At 40.6% G+C, this 15,282-nt stretch overlaps 1 protein-coding gene across 2 annotated transcripts in view; it reads right to left on the reverse strand.

Moving 5' to 3' along the window:
* The window catches only part of atf7ip (activating transcription factor 7 interacting protein), a 49,877-nt gene extending 36,694 nt beyond the window's left edge, over positions 1 to 13,183 (reverse strand). For both annotated transcript variants that reach the window (XM_062540213.1, XM_062540191.1), the window contains exon 1: positions 12,923 to 13,183. The gene's annotated coding sequence lies outside the window, so the exon portion shown is untranslated. The remainder of the gene's footprint in view (positions 1 to 12,922) is intronic.
* Between the last annotated feature and the right edge of the window lie 2,099 nt (positions 13,184 to 15,282).

Consider the following 15,282-nt stretch of genomic DNA (forward strand, 5'->3'; position numbering starts at 1 on the left):
GGGGGGGGGGCAGAAAACAGTTTATTTTGTCACATTATCTTTGTTCTGTGTGTATGTGTGCATCTGTGTGTGTCTGTGTGAGAGAGAGAACTCAACATACAATATAAAGTCTTCAGCAGTATTCTGTTCAGACAAAACAAAAAAAATATATAAAAATTCACTCAAACCTGCAAACATTTTCTTTGTACAGACAAAACAAAAGAACTGTCACCACACACACAATTGTTCAAAACACAAGTCCCCTCCCCCACGATCTAGCACAGTCTGTCTCAGCAACGTAATGCAAGGCAAGCAGAGTGGAAAATCACCAGCTCTAGAACGTACCATTGTTGCAACATTCCAGGGGGACTGAATGTTATGTTACATCTGAACACCAGGGGGAGCGCATGGCAGTAGAGCAAAACTAGCACATTCAAGGTCACGGTTCTCTAAACGCTGTCCAATAAACAAAATAACCTTCAACCAATAATTTCTTCACACACAGGCCTAAGTTGCAAATACTTTCCAGCTCTTTTTTTTCCGTTTAAAGTTGGGCTACTTCTCACCTTGTGAGAGAATACTGTGTGCTCCGTCAGACAACTCCCGTGTGCCTCAGTACAGCAGGTCCGTGACACTCGAGACTGGAAGCAATCTACACCACTGGTGCACTCTTCAAATCAAGAGCAGCTAACAATCAACAATCAACAATCAAGTACGCCACACTCACTTTAACATGCAAAAACCGTAGCAACCAGTAGGTCTGCTGGATGGAAACGCAGAGGAGTACTAGAGGGCCTACAATTAAGGGCGCTAGCTAGACCATTCAGGGGCATACTCGAGGAGGAGGAGGAGGTGAAAACATTATCCCCTGTATATCCTCCCCATCATCCTCAGTTCATCTCTACAGCTTCCCTCTGTGGTATGACTAGTCCTTCTCTCTGAGGAATGCCGTTCCGTCCTCGCTAACCTCAAGCAATAACACTTGCACTACCCTCTCTGTCCCAATGTGTGAAAACGACCCACACTACCCCACTAGGATGCTCCAGTCCATACAGTTTGACAGTTGAGAGGGAGAACTAATAATAAAATGTCTCGGATTAGCGATCCACTCTTGGGGTAAAGCAGCAGAGCGCCCGGGGTACCAGCACTCAAAATGGCTGCTGCTGGCTGTTCACACAGCAATCCCTTGTTGTCTGGTAGCACCACCACGGTGAGGCGAGCCGCGAGTCCCTGTGCTGGTTCCTGATGTCAAGATCCCTGCATGCATTGCACTGCCATGACTCCGACAGACATACAGAAGGAACATGCGTCCTCAAGGAGAAGGGCTAGAGACTGCTGCTAAGGGCATTACGATCAATCTGATGGTCACTACTGTTTTGGTACACACACTTTGAACTCTCTTATTCAGACCTGAAAATGCATGTCATCCTGTGATTATGACATAGACTGTTAGGATGTCAACAGGCCATCATTATTATTATTAGTAGTAGTACTAGTGCTAGTAGTGTTGTTGTTGTTGTTATTATTGTTATTGTGTCATCCTAACAGTCTATTATTAGTAATATAATTATTATGTCATCCTAAAAGTCTATTATTATCATTATTAATATTATTATTATTATCATCATTATGCCATCCTAATAGTCTATTATTAGTGGCCCACGGTCAGGAAGGCAACAGTGAGTATGCAGGCATTTCCTTTTATGAAATAGTCAACAAATAGTTCTCCACATATTTTGCAGGATGTAAAGAAAAAAAAAAGGATCCAAATGTTTTTTTTGAGCTCTAGTACCAGACTGGTAACTTCTGTCAATCTGATAACGCTAAATCTATTTATTTTTTTTCTTTAAATATTTTTTTGGGGGGTTTATGCCTTTAATTGGACAGGACAGTAGAGAGTGACAGGAAGTGAGTAGGAGAGAGAGTCGGGGTGGGATCCGGAAAGGACCACGGGGCGGAAATCGAACCCGGGTCGCCGGGGTGCGGTGCAGGTGCCCCAGCCAGTTGCGAAACGGCTGGGGCCTAAATCTATTCTTCTCCTTCTACCTTCTCCTTTAAAGGTGTGCTGAGGTAAATTGTGGGGAATGCATCCTCATATGTATATAAACGTTCCCTTACAATCTAATGCGTTATCAACCTTCTCCTTTAAAGGTGTGCCTAAAGGAGTTGTCAGCAACTATGGTGGCAATAGCATGATTAAATTGTGCACCATAGTGCTGTCCATTGCATCGTGAGAAAGTGCTCACACTTTTGCCAACTCACTAAAGTAAAGGAAGTAGCCTCTGACAATTGAGATGAATAGAAGGAACGTTGAGATGACGGATGTTTGCTAAATGATCATGTGCCAAGACACATTGCCTTGCTGGGGGAATGCCCAGATCAGACACATGCTATCTGCTAACCAATGCAGTGCTGTGTAATTGTCCCATTCCTGATTTCTTACATTTTTGCACATTTGTCTCACTAAAATGTTTCAGACAATCAAACTAATTTTAATATTAGACAAAGATAATCTGAGTAAACATGAAACGTGAAGAATGTTTTTTGCAGGGGTTTTCTTTGCAAAACTGTGAGGTTTTTATAATGAAGATTGATTAATTGACAAAACTAGCGAACCCTAACTGGCCTGTGTGAAACAGCAATTGTCCCCTTAATTACTAAATTAACCAATTAACCTAATTGAATTGACAACTGAGTTAAACATTACTAAGACACATCCAGGTATGATTATTGCCAACCCTGTTGAATCTAAGCATTGTTTAAATTGAACCTGTCTGGCAATGTGAAGCTGCCTATAAGGTCTCAAAAAGCAGCACATGATGCTGAGATCGGAAGAAATTCAAGAATAGGTGATAATAAAAGTAATTGACATCTATCAGTCTGGAAAGAGTTACAAAGCCTTTTGTAAGGCTCTCTCTGGGACTCCAATGATCCATGGTGAGAGCCATTATCTACATTTGGAGAAAACTTGAAACAGTGGTGAACCTTCCCAGGAGTGGCTGGCCTACAACAATTCCTCCAAGAGTGCATCGACAACTCATCCAAGTGGTCACAAAAAGAAAAAAAAAACTTCAGGCTCTGCTTGCCTCAGTTAAGGTGAGTGTTCATGATTCCACAACAAGAAAGAGATTGGGCAAAAATGACATCCATGAGAGAGTTGCGAGATGAAAAACACTGCTGACCAAAAAGAACAAAGGCTCACCTCACATTTGCCAAAAAATATCTTGATGACCCCTGAAACATTTAAATGTGACAAATATGCGAAAACAGAACAAATCAGGAGGGGGGCAAATACACTTTTTTTTTTTCACAGTACCTTAGGTTTATGGGGACGCAAATCAGGACGTCCTCATTTTATGAACGTACAAACATGCTCCAACATCACACACTGCATATCTTGCATTCTAAGAAGATGGTAACATTTGTGTCGGCTCCTTAAAATAGTACCAGTGCTAGGGTTATACGGCAGGATACACCTGTAAACATAGGGGACATGGGGTCCAAACACAGAACGTACTTGTTTAAGTAAAATCTTCTCTTTTTTTATTTTTCAATCATAATCATAATTTATTGGGTTGGTTGGCAAAGAAAGCTTAATTCTGACGGTTCAAGTCTTGCTTTGAAGTCTAAATGAAACCTTTACCCATCAATTCAAAAACTTTATTTTTCAGTTCTTTCTGCACTATTTTTGGCTATTTTTGTTCTGCAGTTGCAAAATCACCCTTCCCTCATGCAGGAATGTCCCTCCTAGTCTTTTCCTATAGCCGCACAAAATGGCCACCATCTCCCATCAGGCAGACAGGGGTATTGCAGTGGCCAGAAGCAAAATGGGAGCCACAGAAAGGGGTGCATAAAATTAAGCATAATCACCACACTAGAGTATGCACTATTTAGCCTATTATGCCATTCAGCTAGATGCATCCAGTCCTGCATACACAACCATCTCAGGTACTATTATCAGCAATCAGTCCTTTACTCAAAACAGGCAGCCGTCTCTTATCATTTTCTTTATCATCATTTATCATTAAGCAGCTGTCGACTAAATGATTAGCAAATGACCTTATCACACATTCTAGTTCTGCACAGTCTTTGCTATGTTAGGATTGGCGTGGATTAACATGGTGGAGAAAATGGGCTGTTTGTGAAGAGTGGTACCGTGGACCTGAGTGCACTCACTAAATGGAACAGGTCTGCACACTCACAATTAAGACTGAAGCACCGGAACGCACTTCGATGACTGCACTGTTCCACATTCCAGCTAGTTTGCTTTAGCAACTGGCATTTAGCAGATCCGTGACTATCTTTGCTGGTGGAATATTCTTATGGATGCAACTAGGCTGTGACTGGCGAATAATTTAGCGTATAATGTGATAAATACAGTTAAACAAATTGAAGTCATTAAAGGGGATGCACATTACTAAAGAGATATAATATTCAGCACTCCTCCCATCACACATGCCCTGCATAATGTAGCCAGATGTCTTCTGGTAATTACACAGTCTATGTAGCCTATTGTATCATTCATACACCTTAGACATGACAAGTCAGGTGGGGATTAAGGAATGAACCGGGTGGGACCCAGTGTAAACATGTGCTGTGGCTATTTATCTTGTGACAGTTTCTATTTAGAGTAGCAGTTGGCGAACAGATCTGCGGGAAAAATGACATTTCCATTTGGCAATTTTTCAGGTTGTGGTGGGAGTTCGCAATGCTCTGATGTATTATCCTTTACAAAATAATGAAGAGGAATGTTAGAACCTTGTAGTGGGTGAATGGAGTGACTCCATTACAATTCCACATTCCACTACCTGAGGTATGACCTGAAGGTTGTCAAATATACTATAATTATAAGGTAAAATCCAAATGTATTAAATGTAGTCTTGTTCTTTTACAGTGGCCAGTGAAAGATTTAGTAATATTACTATTTCATTTGGTCTTCACTGAACAGACATATTCTCATGTAGGCTAGCACAGCATTTTAAATGTGAAATGTCTGGGTTGGTATTTCCAAACCCTGGCAGAGCTCTAAGTGCCAATTAAATTGCCCAGGTGGAGAGCATGCTCTAGACACAAGGCTGGATGCACACAGGCTATTACTTACTACTAGTCTGAGTCATAAGACAATATTTTGCTTTAGACAAATTAATAAATCAGATCTTCTGTACTTTGAATAATTGTTTTTCCTGTTTATTTGTCTTCATAATAGCAATAGTTATTGAGGATTCTCAATTTGAAGGAGCTATAGAAATCCTGATGCCAACGATTTGGGATTATCTTGATTGGTCTAGGCTATGCTTTATTTTGCACCACTATAACGGAGGCTAACTTTACATTAATCAATTATACAGGGTCTGCATAAAAGGGTGAGGGTATTTAGAAGAGACCTCAAACACAATATGCACTAAAACAATTAGCACACAGATGGCACGTTTAATTATCATGCCAATGTATAGAACACATTGGTTTATCAATACAACAGTCCTACATGACATTTTTTAATAAATAGTAGCATATGTTTATATAAATTAAATTATATTATATTATATAGGTAAATACGACCATTCCATCATCTAATATGAACTCCTTGTTTCTCAAATGTTTAGTATTTTTATGTTATTATTGTCGTGTCTAACCTGGGTCAACTCTGTTGTTTTTAAAATATGCTACATCAATAAAAAATTACTTGAAACTCTCCTGTGTGAAAGGCCAAACTGCATGGATGACTCAGAAGACACAAGTATACTCAGCAGACATGTACTGTAGTATGTGTCATACACAGTATGTAGGCAATTACCCGAGATGGCCACATATGACAAAAGAGATACTCTCCGTCACTGGTCACTGCCATATGCGAGTACATTATCCGTCATGTGGCCAGAGGTGGGAAATTAGTGAATAGCTGTTCAGAGATCAAAAGGGCGTACCATGTGTGGGTGGAGGAACGGGGGAGGGGAGAGTAGCTGGAATGAGACCGAGTGCTTTGGACTGTACCATGTACTAGCCCAGGGGACACATAGGTTATTTTTGTTCTTGCTGTTGTTTCTGTTAAACATTTTTTTAAAGCTAATAGTAATGATGACAAGAAATATTCTTTAAAAGAGAAATGACATCTGTTCTAACGCTAAAGGAGAGTTTTGACCTTTTCTCTCAGCATGTTTCTGTGCATACTCAGGACTCAGTTGATGATACTTCCTAAAACCTTCCTCTCAAAAAGCAACAAGCAAAACACGTAAAAAAAAAAAAACTAACTACACACCAATAAAAACCACAACGACGGAGGGCCACTCTTAGCGCACTTCACAGTACAAGAAGTACAAACAGCTCTTAGAGCTCCTCCCATCCCCCTCCCTCCCTCCCCTTCTCCAGCGCTGAGCACAAGAGAGGAGGAGAAGGCAGAGTGGAAAAGTACTGACCAACCACGAGCACCACTCCGACTGTGGCCTGGGTCCAACAGTAGAGGGAGCAGTGCGATGGCACACAGTTAGCCAATTGTTAGGATGGGGGGGGGGAATAATACTGGATCTTAGAAATTGTTTCATAGGTAATTTTACGTAAAAAAATTATATTTATGTATATATATATCTTAATATGATTGGCATCCGTATCAGACCTGTGCAAACTTCCGATCTCCAGGGCACAATCTTTCTCTGTCTCGCTCTCAATGCTCTACCTAGCTAGCACACGGTCAAGCATAATGTAGAATTAGGCCTAAGCCTCAGACACACAGCACTTTTTTTTTTTTTTTTTTTTAGTGAAAAAGAAAAGCTATTTAGAATTGGGAGTTAATGGGTGTGGGCATTTTGGGTGCTCTGGGACAATTAAAGACTTTCTTGCAAACTAAAATAAATGTTTTGGTATTCAAATGTCATGATTTTGCCCTTGTCTTGTCACAAGTACAACATTTTTGCTTCTCCTGTAGGGGGCACAGCTCGCTGTTGCAGAGAGTGAGCTGCAGTCATGCCCATCCCCCAGTTCTCATTATGGCCCAGCTACACTGCCGAGGCTCAAAATGGCTGCCAGATTTTAGCTGTTTTTTTTTTAATTATTTAATATTTGTAATGCTTTCTTGACTGGACATTGAGTGTAATAACTCTCCATTATCAATTTAAATAAAATATATAATAATGTATGATACATGTCTAATTGCTTTATTATGAATTATTTATATTACACTAAATAAAAGCATACACCGATATATTTTATTTTAGAGTAGTTAGCCTAAGGAGTTTTAACGGCAGCAACAGGATATTGTGAGCTTTGCCCACGCTTTGAAAACAACCCCAGTGACCTGGTTCAAAGTCTGCACTCTGCTACAATGCAGGCCTAAACTTTGAATTCTTGGCCAATGCACAACTACCACTTATTTTCCATCATCCCTATTCAATTGTGGTCTCTTCATGATTATACTTTACGTCCTTAACTGTGCAGGGTCCTAATCAGTGTGTCCTCATAAGAGCTAGCAAGGTCGTTTACAAGGTCAGCGGAGGCACAGACCGACTGATCCTAGCCTCATTGAAATCACACAGAAGTAAAAAAAAAAAAAAAAAAGGAAGGAAAAGGGTCTCCTCTGTGAGGAAAGGAACGAACCGACCGACACATTTACATCTATGAATATAGCAGACACTGATATCCAACGCGTCCTACAGCAAGAGAATAACATCCAAGCCACAGTACCAAGGAGACTGTGTCTATGGAATTACTACTGCATCTGTCAGCCTTGTTGAAATCACACAAAAGTAAGAACGAGTGGACGGAAATGGGTCTTCTCTTCGCTCGGTCAGTCCATACACACAGCATGCAACCTAGATGGTGCAGCTGGAAGTCTGAAGGTAAGGTACCAGGCTTTTTAAGGACATCAAGTGTCACAGTGTCGTCTTCTTGCAGCAGAGAGATGCTTGTGTGAAGATGTAGGACAAACCTATGTGTCACCCTGAGAAACTGTATATGACATACTGAAATCAAACCTAAATATCTCTAAGGAGGCCATCTGGAAAAATAAAGAAAATTGGGAAGAGAACAAAAAAAAAAAAAAACGCCACAAACCAAATCACTGAATATTTATTTACCCAGTGAAAAAATACCCACAACAAACCAAACTGCTGAATATTTGTTATTTATTTATTATTTACCCGGTGCCTTGGGAGGACAAACATGCTAGTGTCCCACACAGGTGCTCCTACTCAGACCTATTTAAAAACCTGCCATTGTTTAGCCATGGCTCACCTCTGCTATAACTGGTTAAGGTTAAGTCCTTTTTAAATTTTATATCTCAAAGTCAAAACTAAAAGATGCTACGACACTATAAGGGTGTCTCCCAGAATTGACCTCATTGTGCTCATAAAAAGCATGGCACATCAGCTAGCTGTCCCAGGCATCAAGTTAACCACAAAATTATTGCAATGCAATCTCAATGGACAGGCATACATAAATCAATTGAATAACCTACACAGTGAGTTTATGTTCAGAGTCAGATTGATAATGTCAAACCACCTGAAGGCAACAACATGCTGGCAGAAACAGCAGCAAAGCAATGCTACAGGTCAGTCTTTCCCTGATGAGGAGATAACCTTCCTGTCTAAAAACTGCTATGTAAGAAAGTGATAGCCTGCTGTTTAAATATCTATATTTAGTGACAATATTTTCATCTACCCATTCTATACATAAATAATCAAATAATGGTATTGTTTTCCCATGAAAACACCCCTCATTTCTAAATCTGCTGCTAGCCAATCAGGAAGCTGTATTGCTGTAACCAGTCTGAGCTGGTTCAAACCTGTTTTAGTCAGAGAGCGGAAGGAGGTGGGGGGTTGCTTGCTCGGTTTCTCTTGTTGACTCTGTAGCTAAAGGCACCGACCTGAGAGAGTGAGCTATGTTCTATCTGTGGTGGTTCCTAATTACCAACTCTATTTTCCGCAGAGCAATCTAGAAGCTTGCATACATTCTAGCCCTAGACCATGAGGATTCACAAACTCCACTTGGCACGATGACACCATAATCATGTAAAGTTCTGTATATTTTAGGATAAGAAATCATGCTATGACGAATTATGATCGTCAAAAAGGACCACGGTTGCTCGAAAGCCATTTTTAAAATTAATTTTCTCATCTAACTTTCAAGTTTCATACTTAAATTTAACATGCGTAAATGAGACAATTTGTCATTGTGAAAGTGTTCAGGGTGTGACAAATATTTCCTATTGGTAACTTGACAGGATAACACTGCATGGCATACTCTAGCTTCTCGTTGTGTGTGTGTTAACACCATCTGTCAGTGTTAACTAAATCCACAAAACTAAATCAACATCCTATAAAATGGGTAATCCACCTTCCCCTACATGGGAGGAGGGGCCACTACTGGTGTGCTTTCCCCTTTCTGGCGGGAAATGACCAGAGGTTGCTGCACTAACTGAAATCCATCTGAGGTTCCTTCTTGACGGCACACACAAAAATATCACCATGTCAGCACCCAGTATCCATACTGCCCGGATTCAGTAAGCTGCAAGACATACAGTATGAGCTGGATACTCATCGCAATGTAGGTCTTATGTGCACAGACTACTCTGAAAATTGTTATTTCGGCCTTTCTGAATAGGTGTGGAGTGTGGACATCTGATGCCATGTAGATCACTAATGGTGGTCTGGTTTAGTCAGGTTTGAAAAGAGCCTGTACACTGACTGAAGTGAAATGATCCTGGTCGATGTCTTACCATCCCCCCGAGGCCTACAACACTATAGTCCGGAACACATCCATCTTCAGTACTGAGTGCATAAGGTCTATGGCACATGATTGCCATGAATCATCCCTATACTAAATATTTTAGGCTGGCTATTATGTTCTTTTGATTCCATCACCAGTTGTGAGGACAGGCGTTTCATATTGGATCGTAGCCTGGTGGTCAGGCAAACACAGTTTTTTTCTTCTTTTTACTCTACTAATTTGCTAGGTTATACCACAGATCAGCTGGAAAAAGGATTATCATCATCAAAGCTTTCCTGCTCCTGTACCTTCCTCCCTTGCCATGGTATAAGTGTACACTTATATTGCTTTTTAGATTAGATTTCCATTAAAAAAAAGAACCAGATTTCAGTTACCTAGGCCGATTCGAAAATACTAGATACAATACATTACAACTTCAACAAAGCCTGCAGCGTAGCCATGCTTTGTGACCTCGCTCTACCCATTGGACAGATATTTCTTTGCCGCATTTTTGTGCTGCTAATGTTGTTTATCCATATTTCAATGTTTATTCGTTCTATTTTTGATGACTGTTGTGAGTCTTTTTCATGGCGTTAGCATCTAAAACGTATGCTATCAGCTGACACAACTAACTTGGCCCTCTGACAACTGTGCAAGGCCTACATTTATTTATTTATCCCCCCCCCCCCCCCGCAAGCCCTTTCTGTCAGGAGGGACAGCAGTCAGCTGTGGGAATGAGACTAAGTTAGTCCTAGTACAGTACTTATCGCAAGTCCAGATAGAAAACAGGAGCGAGGGAAGGGAATGCACACGTGTTTGCAACCAAAGCATACCAGGGCGAGGCGGCAGAATGAGAAAAACATGGTCGGGGGGGGGAGGGGCTCTTGGCCTTGGACTGCACCATTATGTAGGTCACTTTGTGCTGCTTCAGAAGCGCTAATTCTGAGTGTAAACGGTTCAGGTGTGAATACTGATTCATATATTGCAGTCAGACTGACTACTACAAGTGATACTTTGGTCATGATAAATATCGGTGGAAATACCGGACCTATCGACGCACACACACACGTACACGCAAGCGCGCGCGCACACAGACACACATGCACACATACCTACACACACACACATTCTGAAATGCTAACCAAAAATGTGCATTAGTAGTCACAGTTGAGCACTGATTAGCGCAAAGCATAACCATACCCCTCCCCCACTCATGCACAGTCCTCCACTCACGCAGGCAATGCAGTCGTAGGAAGTGGAAAAACACATATACGGCCTGTACCATTTAGAGGAAGCTGCAGGGGTGAATCTGGGACACACATGCTTCTCAACATGCTTCTACAGTGGTTCATCCACATATTTGCATTAGCAACCACACTTAAGCTTTGCAAGCAAAATGTAAGATATTCTACATAAATGTGTTTTATAGTGGTAGTTATTTTTCAACAGCTAGCAGTGTGCGGTTGTGTGAGAAGCATTAGTTGACACCGGGATCAGCATGAAAAATATTGTCCTGCTTAAACCTGTGGCACTTGACATTTTGTAAGATGCAGTCCCAACAACTACCATGTTTACGACAACCAACCCCACCCTCGCATGCAGGCACCATGCACTTATTTTGCCCACAGACAGAACATTTTAGCTTTACTGCTGTGCTTCTATATCAGATCAGATAGAGATTGGAGTCCTCAGATGAAATAAGGTTACTTAATCTGAGAAGGGGATCCCATAGGGGACGGATGAGCGGTCTTCTTTACCAACTATCGGTGTCATGAATGCATAGAAGGACAGCGTTGTCGTGCACATAACAGCGATTCCTGACCATAAACAGCAATGCACAGCAATTGGAACAACCCAAGCCAAGGAGGACTATACCGTCACAACATCAAATGAATAGCCCATAAAGGCAGCAGTATCATATTGCCAATATACTGGTGCTTCGTTGAAAGCCTGAATGCTAATGTAGACTGACTTATTTGAACTTGCGCCACATTCGTATTCAACTTTCTCTTCACAAGATGGTGGCAAATGATAGAGGAGCAAGGGCGCTGCACCAACTGCTGAATTCATTTTCTATCCTTTCTTCTCACTTGCAAATATCCAATCCTGGATTGTCTGCAGGGACCCTTTTCATAGGGTCTTACTTACATTAAGCTTACCCCCAAGTAAAAGTTAGGCCTATGCCTATTTCGTTCGTTTGATCGTTTCGTCATTGCATTTTACAGTCTCACTCAGAACTGCACTGAATGACGTCATTTAGGTTCCAAACACACAATTTTGACAAGCTAGCCTATTATCGAGAAATAGATCTCAAGTTGAAAAATAAGCTTACTTCTCCTTTAAAGTGAAAAAAAAAATAGGCCTACATGGTGGTAGGCTACTTAAAAATAAAAATAAAAAAGGAACTATACACAGTAACATCTTTGTGGAAAACGTAAAAAGAATAAGACTAAAAATAATAACAATATTTCCCACTTTAATTATTTTCCACTATTTCTAAACACAAGTAATTACAAATTTGTGTTAAAACATATTAAATCATCCAAAGCAGACACTACCAACACATTTAAATAATACAAATATGTAGGTTACACCTTTTAAATTAATTTCATATTACATTCACAACACAGTCTTTTTCTTCCTCGACATTTTCCCCACAACTTTCGCCAATTATACACAAAAATCGCAAAAAGTTAAACATTTCAAACGTTACTGGGCGCCATGATGACTTCAACGGAACGTTAGCTAGTTACGCAAAATATTCCTCACCAGCTAGCCAACATAGCTAAGTGACTAGCTAGTTTATGTTAGCAGACAGATCATAGGGTGCTCATTGACGTAAGGTACACACACACTGTCCTACCCGACCGTTTGTCAGCAATAAAGGCAGCAATCCATCAACTGTATTTTTAAGATCCCCGAAATTCACAGGACAATTAAAATAGTTGTCATAATAAAAACATGGACTAAGTAAAGAATCATGCTAACGTTAGCTAGTTCACAAAGTTGTGAACACTTTGTTAAAGAAAGAACATTTTAACAACACTAAATATAACTAAATGTTGCATGCTAAGCATCTTTAAGTCTGCAAACACTGTCACCGTTTTATGCAGCAGTAATCATAAATGTCACCTGGTGGGTAAATTGGTAACGTTAAATATCGGAGTAACGCTACGTTACAGGACAACTAGCGAACTGGCTAGCCTATCCTGGCTATCTAACAAGACAAAATGGTACTAGCACTTACCGACGAGTTTTCCCAATCAGCGACCACTCAAATCAGCATTCGTTCTTCACTCCAGAGATTGGCAGGGTTTTGTCCAATGCACCTGAGATGTGTGTTGCAGTATGTCACCGAAGCAACGTTAACTTAGTCCAATTTCAGATGAGTGTGACAGAAAAGTAACGTAATGATAACGAAAACGAGAAACCACAACAACACTGTCTCTAGTGGTTCGCGGTGGTTCTCTAGTACAGTCCCGCGCGTTCCCTCTTCTTGCCATGAGAACCTCACAAAGCAGCGAGACAGATGGGGGTTGGGCTTCGCGCGACAGCGTGGTAGAAAGAGAATAGGCGCCTCCCACTAACTGCTGTGGACTACAAATTCTCCAGTAGCACAAAATTGAACAGCTAGTCAACAGCCTAGTATGTTTTACCTGTCATCATAGTTTGATTTGTGTCATATGGTCATACCATGTCATATAATCTCTGAAAATATGAGTTTACTGCTCATGCTGAATGTGTCAGATGCAGAATTGCATTATGTGACCGGCTATATCATTATCAAGCTAGGCTAGATATTTTGAGCTTGTTTCTAAACTGAAATGATAGTTGCTGGAACCAAGGGGGTAAAAGTGAGTGATATTAATGACTGGATTGGAGGTGAGAATGGTCTCTGAGCTAATTGATCGCTGACACTGACTTTGGACTTTTTAAAAATATTTCCCCTTCAGTTAGGTGGGCTAATTTTGTCATTTAATTTCTCTGTGGTGGATAATAGCCTACAGAATATCCCTGTAGCACTCAAACCTCATAGCAGTTTAATCTTATATTGCTTTCTCAATTAGGCTAGTTCATATGCTAGGTTTGCTTTCCTGCACCCTCCCGTAGGCTACCTCCTCTTCTCTGGCAAGAGCAAGGACATATAGTACCCGTAATCAGGGCACAAAATTAGCACCAGCCGCCAGCCAAATGCTGGTGAATTTTGAAGTTGGCTGGTAGATTTCAGACAGAAAATATGTATTTCCTATTGAATGGCTAGTGGATTTCACCAGTTCATCTGTCTCTGGCTGGTAGATATTCACATTTCAAAAAGTTAATTTTGACCCCTGCCCGTAATCCTCCTTAAATCTCAACATGTTGTTACCTTACATTGTCACACAAAAAATCGCATTGCAAGATAATTGTGTGTGTTTTATAGACGGTAGGCTACCAAAGATCCCTTCAAAACTGTGAGCAGTTCAGTCTGTCTCACACTGAACAGTCAATGGACTGTTCCTGCACTTATCTGAATCTGAACAAGTCACACACACAAAGGCGGGAGGGAGAGAGACTAGAGAGCAGGAGGGGGAGGGGGAATTTTAAACCCAGGAGGAGGAGTTAAGTGGTTGGGAATCTGTCCCTTTGGCTGGAGAAACAAATCATACCTCTCAATCCTAGATATTCACCATTTGTTTTCTTTAACATTCAGTCATAGAGCAGATTGTGAGGTATCCTATATTTGTGTAAGTTTTAAAAAGCTTCAATTAGCGTCATACAATTTCTGTAAATGTGCTGTCTTAATCGGTTTCTTTAAGACGGAGCTTTTGTCATTGTCATTTTGGTGAATGTAGGCTATGGTGCTCTGTCAGGTTTTGTTGTTTTTTAGGATTAGTGGGATATTTTTTCCTACTCATCTAGGGGTCAATTTAAAAACAAAAACCTACTCAGTAAAATCAACAAACACATTTTAAATGTGCAAGCTGAATAGGCTATTTCTTATCTGCCTGATCTAAATAATAGCGTAAAGCATCTAGCGTAAAAATGCTTGGTCAGCTCACTACCAGAATAACCTATGCAGCCTACATCAACACTCTATAAATCATTACTAAATGTATAAATAAGCTCACTATCACACTCATAAAACAAAAATAATTATTATTTTTTATCATCAGAATGACCTTTCTATTGCCCTCCTGAGTCTGCCATTTTGTTTTTGCTTCTGCTCCTTTCTCAACCACTAAAATGTCTCCCTCTACAGTTCCATCAGTGACCTATAGAGGGCGCTCAGTTATTGTGTTATCTTTTTTTAAATTTCCCCACAAATTCATCAGCTTTCCATCATATACATCATTCTGGAGTAGCTGGCTAGCCTAATTACTTGCTTCTCTGGTGGAAATGCTGTCTTCATTCTTCACACCACCTCTTCACAAGAAGGGTAGCCTACTGTCTGTAACTGTCCTCAGTTGACTCACTGGTTAGCATATAGCGAATGTTAGACCTGCAACTAGCATGTTGCGTTGTAACCTTTTTAAAGCAGTAATGCTGGACTGCATTGACATTGGTTCTGTTCTTGAATTCGTCCATCTGTATTCCAGTTTAGCAAGCCAGTGCTGCACAGGCAGAACT

This window comes from Sardina pilchardus, chromosome 1 (assembly GCF_963854185.1).
Source record: "Sardina pilchardus chromosome 1, fSarPil1.1, whole genome shotgun sequence".
In the NCBI taxonomy this organism is placed as follows: Eukaryota; Metazoa; Chordata; class Actinopteri; order Clupeiformes; family Clupeidae; genus Sardina; species Sardina pilchardus.